Here is a 12268-nt window from a genome sequence, read left to right on the forward strand (position 1 = left end):
TATCAACAAGGCTCCCCTCTGACTCCCTCCCAAGCCCCCTGCAATTTTCGCACTATACTGACTACTGCACTGTCTCAATTACTCGGCTGAAGGCTATCAGGATTCCATCTCCCACTTCACACAGTGGTACCTGAACAACCACCTGCTACTAACAAGGCAAAAACCAAGGAAATGGTAATCACCCCCAACACATCGAACACAGCCCACTACTCCATCCACAATCCCACCTACATCAACAACGAAGCAGCACTCCTGACAGGTAGAGGCTTCACAGAGCAGGCGGTTAGTTCAGGCAGTAGTCCTCTCTCCTCTAAACTCTGAGCTGCAGGACATTCTCGAGTTACAGAAGGAGGCTGAGTGACAGATGTTAGACCTCAAGGTCTGTCTCACCTCTCCTCATTAGCTGTCCTTGTGCATGCGCGCGCACACACACACACACTAGGGCTGCACGATTATGACAAAAGATAATTGCGATTTGCTTAAAATGCTAATTGCGATTAATAATTGTGATTAATATTTAATATATAATACGAATATATAATAACCAAAATGCTCCCAAATCACGGACGTTGATCCCTTTCTTGCTACTAACTCACTGACCTTGTTTTCGCTAATTTTTTCACTACTCACGGCTGCAGGTACTGAAATTTCTGCGCACAGCGCACTCAGCGGGAGCACGTGATTGGTTAGACAGCATAAGCGCCTGTGATTCGTCCGTGTAGTCCTAGCACACTCAATTCAAAGCAAAATTATTAATCACATTAATTGCGGCCTTTTGCAATAAGTTAATCGCGGAGGTCATAATCGGGATTTCGATTAATTGTGCGCGCACACACACACACACACACACACACACACACACACACACACACACGTCTTGTCTTACCCGGGCTGGTGGACTTGGTGAGGTTGGGGCTGTAAGTCCAGGGCCAGGGGGGGGTGTGTGGTGAGGAGGGGAGGAGGAGATGGAGGTCTGGGCTCGGCTGCAGCCCTGACTCCAGCTTCAGACGGTCGTTCTCCGTCTTCAGCTTCTCTCTCTCCCTGGGGGAACACAGCACACAGCTGTTAGTCAACACCATAGCTCAGAAGATGCGTGTGTGTACAGTATGCGTGTGTGGCATCATGTTACCTGTGTAGTTGAGAGTGTGTGTGGTGTTACCTGCATGCGGCTCAGACTCTCTGAGCTGGTCCAGCTGGTGGGCGGAGCTGAGCGCCTCAAGGCGGATGATGTCAGCTTCATCTCCTTCTCCCTGAGTTCGCTGCAACACTGTCTACACTTCGTCATCCAAACAGTCCAACACACACACACACACCACACACCACACACACACACACACACACACACACACACACAAACACACACACACACACACCTTGTCTTACCCAGGCTGGTGGACTTGGTGAGGTTGGGGCTGTAAGTCCAGGGCCAGGGGGGGGGGTGTGGTGAGGAGGGAGGAGGAGATGGAGGTCTGGGCTCGGCTGCAGCCCTGACTCCAGCTTCAGACGGTCGTTCTCCGTCTTCAGCTTCTCTCTCTCCCTGGGGGAACACAGCACACAGCTGTTAGTCAACACCATAGCTCAGAAGATGTGTGTGTACAGTATGCGTGTGTGGCATCATGTTACCTGTGAAGTTGAGTGTGTGTGGTGTTACCTGCATGCGGCTCAGACTCTCTGAGCTGGTCCAGCTGGTGGGCGGAGCTGAGCGCCTCAAGGCGGATGATGTCAGCTTCATCTCCTTCTCCCTGAGTTCGCTGCATCACTGTCTACACTTCGTCATCCAAACAGTCCAACAGCCCCACACACACACACACACACACACACACACACACACACACACACAGTTAGAACATGCACACACAGTTAGAACATGCACACCCTCTACATCACATAAAAACACTAGCAAACAAGAATACACACATGAATACACCAGTACAGGTCATTCAAACTCAGATGGCCTCTGCCACCTCTTCTTTCAAAACCTTTTTTCTCTTCCTCCTCCTCTTTCACCACAAAACCTTTTTTTCCTCTGCAGGCAAGGCCTGGGAAGACTGGTGGGTTCAGTCTCACCTACTTCAGTTTTACAGACGACACACATGGACGACACACGTTCTAAAAAACGGGAGAGAAAAGTCATTTCAAAATTAACAATGGCTCCTGGTTCACAAATTCCACCAACAATATTTCAAACTGAGACAAAAAAAAGTGACAATAAGGGTCTCTGTAAGGAGAAACAGTGACAGATTTAGTAATCTAAAATGATTTACACTAACTGAAGACACAATCGCCCCTCTCCTCCTTTCCTTTTCTCTTCCTCTCTCTCTCTCTCTCACACACACACACAGTGCTCCTACCTGCCTGGCAGTGTTGAGGTGTAACGAGTGTCACTACATCACTCATCAGCAGAGCTTCTTTGCAATCGGTCCCAGACTGGGAGCTTACATGCGGACAACCGCACATGACCACCACCATTAACACCGTTTTAGACCAGATATGCCATCAAAAAGCTAGTGATACTATATGGATTCAATATAGACGGTATCAATGCTTGAGGAGTGACTTCACCAATTCAACACTGTGACACGTACACTCCCCCCCGCTCTCACACACACACTAAAACATAAACACACACACACCTCCTATCTGACTATCACTTGATAGTCTCCTCACACAACTCTGCTGTTCTCTCTAGAACTACACACGCACATTTTAATAATTTATTTATGTTCACACAAATAGAAGCATAAAGGACATGAGTACTAACAATGCAGTCAGACATAGGAGTCAGACAGTTACATAAGTGCCTAGTTGGAAATCACACTGCATACTGTACACACAAGAAGATGACAATGACAGGTTGACAGAACACAGCCTACTTCATGGGTACAGAAAACAGCACCTCCTCCACATTGAGCAGATCCCAATAATGGCTAAAACTGAGCAGTTTCTCTAACTGCTTGGCCCTTATCCGAGGCAGGCAGGCCATCTGAGGGCCCCTCACAACCAACTTGTGCACATAATCCAGGCTACCAAATACACAGTTGTAGCCTAGTTGTGGAATGGTCTCCTCTAGGTGTTGGTAATTAAAGCCCCTCTCTTCAATAGTAACCAGGTGATAATCAGAATAAGAGACCCTAGTAACAGTGATTCACCCAATCACCTTCTATAAGAGAATCAAATTCCAAATCAGAAGGGTCATTGAGAGTTGAGTTGCTATGCGAGTAGAGACCATCGCAACACACTGAAACGTGAAGTCCAATCATCTTTCAACAATATAGCAATCTAGTGGGTAGAGACCCTAGTAACACACAATCATCCAATCATCTCACAAAAACAACAATAGTGATTCGACCAATAACCTTCTACAGACAATATAAAATGAAGAGGTCAGTGACTGAGACCTCACTCAGAAGATTCACCTCAGAACCTCAAATTCACAGGTAAGTTGTAATGCTATAGCTAGTCATCATTCTTGGTTAGCTAGCTATCATTTATCATATTATCTATACCATAGTATAGTTGAAATGTCATCAATAGTAAAGCTAATGTTTTGAATCCCAATCAACTTCTACAGACGACATCAAATTAAGACGTCAGTGACAGATCTGAATATTCACCTCGGAACCTCGAATTCACAAGTAAGTTGTAACGCTATAGTTAATTTGACTGACCAGCCAATGCCATTACCTTTGTCAATTCCTAGTATGTGTATAGCCTATGCAGACGGATCTTGAATCTAGCTAGCGGTATTTTAGATGAATAATAGCTATACATTAAAACGAGACATAAGGGCTGGAGCGATTTTCATATTTTGCAGGTGAGGATCCAAGCCGTAGGCCTACGGCTCGTTGACTAGAGGCTCGAAGCTGAAATATTAAAGACAATTATTTTTGGCTGTCGTGGCCAAGTTCAGACACCATAACATGACAGAAACCCACCAACGTCATTAGTCGTTTTCAGGGGTCGATAATTGTTTAGCTCACCAGCTATAACGTGACAGAAACCCACCAACGTTAGTCGTGTTCAGGGGTCGATATCACTTTTTAGCTCACCAGCCAAATAATGCTAGTCTAACTTAAAACTGGTTATGCTGGTCAGCAATCTCAAATAAATGTCAAGCTTGTTTGGCTGTCTGACACGATACGGTTAGCTACCGGGGGGCTTCGAAAACATCAGACACCAAATGAAAAATGGAAAGTTGCCCGCATTTTGCGCTTAATTGGCAGGGGTTAATTTCGAACCCTGGTCGTAATAGTTGCAAACATGCATGCATAGCCTATTCATGCCAACGAACGTTACAACGTTATGTTAACGATTCGTACAAAGTTTGCAAAAAAATAAGGTTAGCAGCAATTGCCGCTGTTAACCAGTAAGCGCTCTCTAGCTAAAGTTAGCTAGCTAATGTTTGAAGACGCACATTTCGTCGGCATGTGAAACAAAGCAAGATACGGTGAATTACGAGAATAAAATAATGTGTAATGTTTTGTAAAGTGTCACATTAGATTAACAGAACAAAAGTTACAATTCGTTAACTTACCCACGCTGGGGAAACAAGCACGCTGCTTTCCAGTTGTGTCGGGGTCAGGATTTGACACCTGAGATGACGTCACGTCATATCCCCCGGTTTTAAACATTTTCTACTAAATTGTCTGTAGTGTTTTTATTTTTATTTTATTATTATTATTAATATTATTAAGAACCTGTCTCCAGACCTGTGATCTGAATTTTCGAATCAGCAATTGAATAAAGAAATGAAACAAAATGGCAATTCGTAGGCCTTGGTTAGGCTGTTGCTACACCTGTCAAGCTTTCGCACCCGGCATATTCAAACATTACATTTACTAGGATATCAGTAAGAGAAATCACTGGCAGGCTGATTACATAACCCAATAAAAAACATAAACAATGCACCACACATCTGAATTCAACACCGATTTGTCCGACAAAACATGTCCATGTTGGCTGAGGCGCTGTCCATGGTGTTAAAGGTGCAGTCACTATGCTAAATGCCGTCAGTAGGTGCCGTGACGCGTGAAGTAGACGACAAGAGAGCGCTTCTGACATAGCCTAGGCTACATTGTATTTTCCAATTACGAACAGTTGAGCCCTGAAAATAAATGTGTTGCAACAGAATGAGCACATTGTTCCTGCCTCTGTATTGTAATGGCAGAGAGAACACTAATCCTTTTCACTTTTATTTTTCAGCATGTCACTCTCAAGTATTTTGAAAGGAACCACCTCCCACCCCTTTGACCGCCCACCTATGTTGGCGGTCAAAGTTATTGGGGAGGTGCAACAATCCAAGGTCCTCAAGTGGAAGTGGACAGACGGAAGCTGCACCCCGGACGGTTTGAAGGTTAACAAAATATGTGCCTTGTCAGACGGTCACTCGGTGACAAAAGTCACATTGTTTGAGGAACAAGCCTCAAAGCTACAGGTTTTTACTCTTTTTACTCTTTTTATATGTATAAAAAATAATTGTTGGCAATCAGCTTGACCTCTCACAATATTAGATATAGGCCTACTGTACATCTAACCTTTATTTGACTTAAAATTGTTCAAATAAACAAAAAATACATTTACCATTTACCTGTAGCTCATTATATACATTCTGTTAACTTCTAGATATCTATTGACCTATATAAATATGTGAATTGAAATATGATACACATTTGCTCTTGATCATAGCTGCTGACATCTGTAGAAATTGGTCATGTGAATAGATTTGCTTTTGTAGTCTGTTGTAGTTGGCTTCATGCCTCTGGCTCATCAATATTCTTCCTTTCATCTCATTAGGCTGGAAAAAGTTACATTATAAAAAATTATAGTGTCCGGACCCCCCAGCATCAGGACCAAGAGCGCACAATTGGGTTCACCAGATCCACCTTGGCCTTTCACACAGCCCCGGTGGCAGTGCCTGAAGAGCTGGGGCAGCAGGCACTGGCACTGCTCAACCCGGCCTCCCCTCTCCTTCCCTTAAAGGACCGGGTGACGGGGAGGCTGATCTCCTTAGAGGGACGTGTTGTCGAGGTTAGTTCACATTCCGAGTTACAGGCGGGTCTTATACTTCAAAATATGGGCTGGCTTTTCAAATACTGATTCCAAAGACATGTCCCATTTAGCTTGTTAGAGGTGTCTTTAACTCCACTTTTGGATTTTAGAGTTGAGGTGCATGTACCCTACACCACAGATTAATGAACATTGCATCTATTCAACATTTTAACTGCAAAAATTCAGTAGAACAAAATGATCCAAAGTGCTGTTCTTTATGAAATGGGAAGTATTTCCATTACATGTGTTGGAAATATGGAAAGGGGCTGTAGGGATAGAGGAGATGGTATTGTATATGCTTACAAGATACATTTTTATAACTTTTGCCCATGTTTGAGTACAGGCCTGTGTATTAAGCACTATGATGTAATTGTACCGAGTGAAACGTGGAGTAGCTGGTGAAGGTGCACTGACAGTTCCTCCACGAGGGTCGTCCCTATTGGCGCAACTGTTTATTTGTTTATTTAGGAGGATCCCCATTAGCTCTACCCTAAAGTAGAGCTACTTTTAGTTGGGTCCACATTTAAAACATTACATTACAACATTACATTATCATTTAAAACATACATTACATTACATATATCAAACAGATCAAACATACATTATAAATTTCAAACTTTAAAACAGTATCATACAGTTTTACATTGTCATAAAAACACTAATATCAAATATATAGCATAAATAAAACAATCTTCAAACCATGTAAAACTACACATTTCCATTTACAGAGCATCGCCATCTAGTGTCTTAAGTATGCAGTACCCAAGTGTTTCCTGTTTTTGAACATACGTATATGTATGTGTCATGGTTATAATTTATGTTGGTAGTAGGTTCCATGACTTCATGGCTCTGTATCTCGCAACTGTCAGTGTGTCCGCATCCCAAGCGGGAGACCCCGGTTCTAATCCCGCCCTGGGCATGCCGAAACAAATGGGTTACATAATCTTAATTATGTATCTTCCTGTTATTTGTTGTAGATCTCTTCAGTTATTAGGCTGACTGGCCAAAATGAGGAGTACCCACTCCAGAAGTTGACACTGGAGAAGGTAAAAATGTTTTTAGTAAGAAATCTTACTTCAATTGTATCTGTCTCTTTTAATAACAAATAATCTTGCCATTTTCTTTTAAACATTTTGAAATTTATTAATACCATGATAATTTTTTGTACTCTTGACCAATTTCCTACTCATTGATGATGTTGTTAATCATGATGAAGTTAAAATCGTAATTCCTGTCTCAGCACTTTTCTTTTATACTATTTTCAGGACGGAGAAAGGGTGGTGGTCTCCCTTTGGAGGGAGGCCATCCTCCTCAAGGCCCCCCTCAGCAGTGTGGTGAGGGTGTCCCATATAAAAGGCAGGCAAGGCACATATGGGTACACTGCGTCCAGCACCAACTGGACCACCATAGAGGTAAATTATGATATGGTAAATGTGGTGAAATGGGGATTACACAAATGTATTGGGATATGTGCACAAATTTCACATTACCCGTCCGGTCAGTCCACAAGGCACATCTTAGTCAGAAGTTAACTGTACACCTATAACTAACCACTGCTTATGTGTAGCCGATTGAATCGTGACCCCTCTTAAACCCTCATGGATTGAGGTAGTCCTCGGGGATCATGTTAGTTGTGGTGAAACTCAGGCCGATAGGGAACTCTCTTGGCAAAGTTGGTAGCACATCTGAGTTGCGAGAACAACGTCACAGGTACGCGCCCTGGACAATCCCTTAACATGGGTCAAGTGACAAAACAAAAAATAGAATAGAAAGTTTATTTGCCATGTGTAACAAGCACGGATACAGGCACATTTGAATTATTGTCATCGCTTGTCCTTACAAATATCTTATCAGTACTAATCAGTTCCTCATTCCAGTCCTAAGTGCGGAGCTAGTCATTTAAAGGTTCCCAAACTGTCAGATTACTACCCGTAGTCTAGCATTCCATCAGTCTAGCATTATCTATCAGTATCCACATCTACTTATCTCATCCGATCATGGACAGCTGTGTCCATGATATAGGCAGTGCAATGAAATAACATTTCAAGTATACAGTTGTGCAGTCAGTTGTTGTTGTTGTCTATTGTTGTGAGTCAATTGTTATTGTCTACCAATTGGGGGGGGGGGGGGGGGGGGCGAGGTGGTAGGCCAACGGGGGCTGGGAGGGGGGGGTCAGCGAGGGCAGGGGAGTGGGATTGAGAGACTGGCCCATCTGAACAGAACAGTCGCGGGGCGGGTGTGGGGGGGGTTAACTGTCCAGGCCAAGGGGTGGAGATAATGGGTCATGGGGGGTGTCTTCAGTGTCAGTCTACTGCAACTATTGGCTGTTGAGCTTGCGGACCACATCGGGAAAGAAGCTGTTGTGGTACCACTCCTTTGTGGTCCTGATTCTCAGCCATCTTCCGTCTCTCCGGCGAGATGGTGCTAATAGGTGGTAGCTGGGGTGGTTGGTGTCTTTTGTGCAGAGCAGAATGAAGTCCGTCACATATGCTCCTTTGTCCTTGAAAATGGTACACAAAAATAAATATGGAGAAAAAGTACTTGAAATGAAATAATATGATTTTAATCTGTACACTGAATCCTATGTTTCATTTCTCTTCTGTAGGTGCAAACACAACAGGTCCATGCCAAGACCATTGAGGTGGTGGGGGTCATGGCAGAGGAGGAGGACGAGACAGCTCTAACCCTCCTCCTTATGGATGGAACCATGCTCCAAGTGAAGAGGGCTCTGTGGGAGGAGGTGGTGGGGGGGCTGGAGCTGCCCAAGTCCCCATATGGACTGAGGGCAGATATAGAGGGAGAGGAGGTACTGGCTCTCCAAGAGCTATAGAGCTATTTTTTATTTTCTTCAATTGATTTAAGTTTTTATATCATTTAAGTTTTAGTTTCATTAATGTTCATGGACGTTTGTGTAGAAGAGCTGTTGTTTTTGTTGTTTAAATGTATATATTAAAAAATCTTACCATGTTAAACTGTGTGTGTGTGTGTGTGTGTGTGCGTGCGTGCGTGTGTGTGTGTGCACCTGTATTGCTGGTCCAGAGGCCATACAGAGATCCTTCTGCAAGGCGATCTTCAGGTTCTCATCTATTATGTCTGTGAGACGGACAAGAGATGCTTGGTCATTCATTTAGTGTCATATATTGACTGTGGTCGTGTGTGATTTGCAATACAAGCGTAATAATCAGAATGGTTACATATTCAGTACATGATTAGATAAAAAGGCTTGATGTCGTGGTGACTCACCTTAGGCAATTGGCCAGGTCATGGAAAATGCTGTGGAGGCGGAGCTCAGCAAAGACTACCGCCTCCAGAGAAACCCCATCTGGGAAGATGAAAGGAGAGACTCTTCATTCAGCCCATGGAGCTCCAGGTGGCTGAAAGTCTCAGAGTGACACCACATGGATGCTACAACAGAGGGAGAACAGGAGAAGGAGAATGCGTCAGTCATGATAATCACATTAATTGAAATTAAGAGAATTGAAAGATTCAAACAGTTCGCGTAATTTTTTCATTGTTCAATGATATTGCAAAGCAAACTACTAAATAACCAAGTCAAGTCTATTTTAGCCACCAAGTGCGTGTCTATGGGCTTGTGGCGCTGTCCCGATTGGCTTTGAGGTAAGGCGCCGCTTTGTGAGAACAAAAGCTCAGAAGAAGTAGGCTAAGTAAGCTTATAACAAGCGTCCCCCACAATAATATTAAGCTATGATTCATTGGAGATTAGTTATGTTTTTTCAGATCCTGAAGTACAGAAGGTTATATGTGTTCTGAAACATGTTTGATGTCATTATCTAAATGTCCGACTGGATAGCTGACGCTAGTGGGTCTTTAGCTATTCAGCAAGTCTGCTAGTTCGCAATACTGTAACTTCACTAGCTAACTGTACCAAACCCATGTTTTTGCTTCTGCATAGTCCACACAGCGTCATGCAATTGAATGCTCTAAAGCAGGGGTCCCCAAACTTTTCAGCCCGCAACCCCCAAAATAACGGTGCCAGAGACTTGCGACCCCCTCTATACCCAGAGGTGGAAGCATGCAAATGTTTGCGCGCACACGCACTAATAGGCATAACAGCAACACAACAAAAGAACACAATCTATTGTCATATTTTACAATAGCAGTAGCTGTATTATTATTTATGTAAACATTATTTTTACCTTTTGTAACGATTATGGTTAATAGGATATTTTGAATTGTTTTTATGATCTCGCAACCCCCCCACCTTATCATCTCAGGACCCCTCATCCCCGTCTCGCGACCCCCCAGGGGGTCCCGACCCCCACTTGATGATACTGTGTTGCTCTTATGTAAGGTCACAGTGGCGCTGGCAGCCATACCAGTGACCGCACCTATTGTATCTGCACAGAAGACAGTGTCTTCTTGGATGGTAAATAGATAATTATAATAGTGTTCTTTCTTTGTTGATGGTGCTGATACAGTAGATATCCCCATGCCATCTATTACATTTCCTTTCTTATGACACACAGACAAAAAGACATACGCTCTACTGTGAGCAACCCCATGAAAATTGTGTCATTGAGTTAATTGACAGTGTCTCGGATCAAAGTACTATCGAAAAGTACTTTCTATGAAGGAGGGTATGTAGGAAGGGAGGAAGGAAGGAAAGAAGGAAGTGTGTGTTTCAAAGTGTAATGTCATGTACACAATAAAAATACAGCATCATTATCGGTAATGAAAATTTTAGGCTCAGAGTCGACTCAACTTTGCGTAGTAAAAAATGGTAAAAGGGCATAAAAAGGCAAAGGGCTAAATAGAATAAAATATATAAAAGAAGTAACAAAAACAGGTGTGCAGTGCAATATCAATGTAGTAAATTAAAGTGGCAAAAGTGACCATTAAGGTGCTGTGTGCATGGGCACCCGCACCTGCATGCACGGTGGGCGTATAAGTCTTAGCAAAATATAAATGCTTATAAATGCATATATACATAAATACATAAATAAAGATTGTTGTTTGTATGCATTGCAAAAATAAATAAATAAATAATAATAATAATAATAAAAAAAAATAATATGAAAATAATAATAATAATAATCATCATCATCATCATCGTCATCATCATTATCATAATAATCATAATAATCATAATAATAATAAAGGAAAATAGAAAAAAAGATAAAATAAATAACAATCAAACATAGTATAAGATTATTGTGGTGGTTTAAAATAAAATCTTAACTGTTATAAATGCTTTCATATTCATGAAAAAAACAAAGACAAATAATTTAAAATGACAATGAATGTTTGGTTAATAAATAAAAAAGAATATTGACTATAATATAACTGAGAAATTATTAAGTAATCCTTGCATTGGTTCAGCTGATATTTGTGTCTAATTATTGTAAATGAGGGAAACCTCAATGCTTTACAAGAATAAATAAAGATTTGAAATGAAAAAGAAAAAATCACCTCCAGAAATTACATTGTGACCAGACCAATCAGGGACTGATTATACTCTCCAAGGATTACTCCAATAACCAAACTACTCTAATACAAAGTGTTGCAAGTGTATATTGCTTCCAGTGGCGTTAAGTGTTTTGTCAAGTTCATATGAGGAGGTGCAGCAGGGGTGTGGTAACCTGTCCATTTTGCTTCCATTCCTGGTGTTGTGTTTTGTCAATGTTCATCTGTCAGCAATCAAGTCCCAAGAGTCCAAAGATTGAGGAGGGCCAGCACTGGGTCCTGTGATAACCTCTCTGCAGCAGGAGAGCAGTAGAAGAGCTTAAACTTGCTGGTAGGCAGGAGGGCAGTGGTGTTGTGAATCCTTTTATAGTCTTGTCTGGCTCCTGGGCCCGCCCCCTCCTGGCTGTGGCCCCATGTCCATGAAAGAGGAGTAGGACTGTGCCAGCATGGCTCTCTTTGTACCCCTGGCGGGCATCCTGGCGGGGCCTTCTCTGCAGGGGGCTCTGGGGAAGGCTTGGGGATGCATGCTGAACTGAGGTAGGGTGCCTCTTGGACACCAACACTTTCTCTTGGTATTCCAATTGTGTGTCAGCCTCTGGTCCGCTCCCATCACGGAACTCCACCTGCAACAAGACACATTATTCTAGAGTGCGTCCCAAGGACAACAACCAAGAACATACACAAATTTGGTGGCAATGATATAAAACACCATTTTGTATTTTGATACCATACCTTGAAATGACTTCTCGATCATCTGGGGGCTGCAGGTACAGACTGGGGCTCGTCCTGGGCTGGG

At 42.7% G+C, this 12268-nt stretch overlaps 1 protein-coding gene across 1 annotated transcript in view; it reads right to left on the reverse strand.

The window, feature by feature from the left end:
• Positions 1 to 1365, reverse strand: part of LOC311321381 (GTPase IMAP family member 8-like) — a 7968-nt gene extending 6603 nt beyond the window's left edge. The window contains exons 1-2 of the mRNA XM_084453352.1: positions 1160 to 1365; positions 887 to 1041 (exon numbers count right to left, since the gene is read on the reverse strand). The gene's annotated coding sequence lies outside the window, so the exon portion shown is untranslated. The remainder of the gene's footprint in view (positions 1 to 886; positions 1042 to 1159) is intronic.
• Between the last annotated feature and the right edge of the window lie 10903 nt (positions 1366 to 12268).

The sequence above is a fragment of the Borostomias antarcticus genome (assembly GCF_949987555.1).
Source record: "Borostomias antarcticus genome assembly, chromosome: 19".
Taxonomy (NCBI): Eukaryota; Metazoa; Chordata; class Actinopteri; order Stomiiformes; family Stomiidae; genus Borostomias; species Borostomias antarcticus.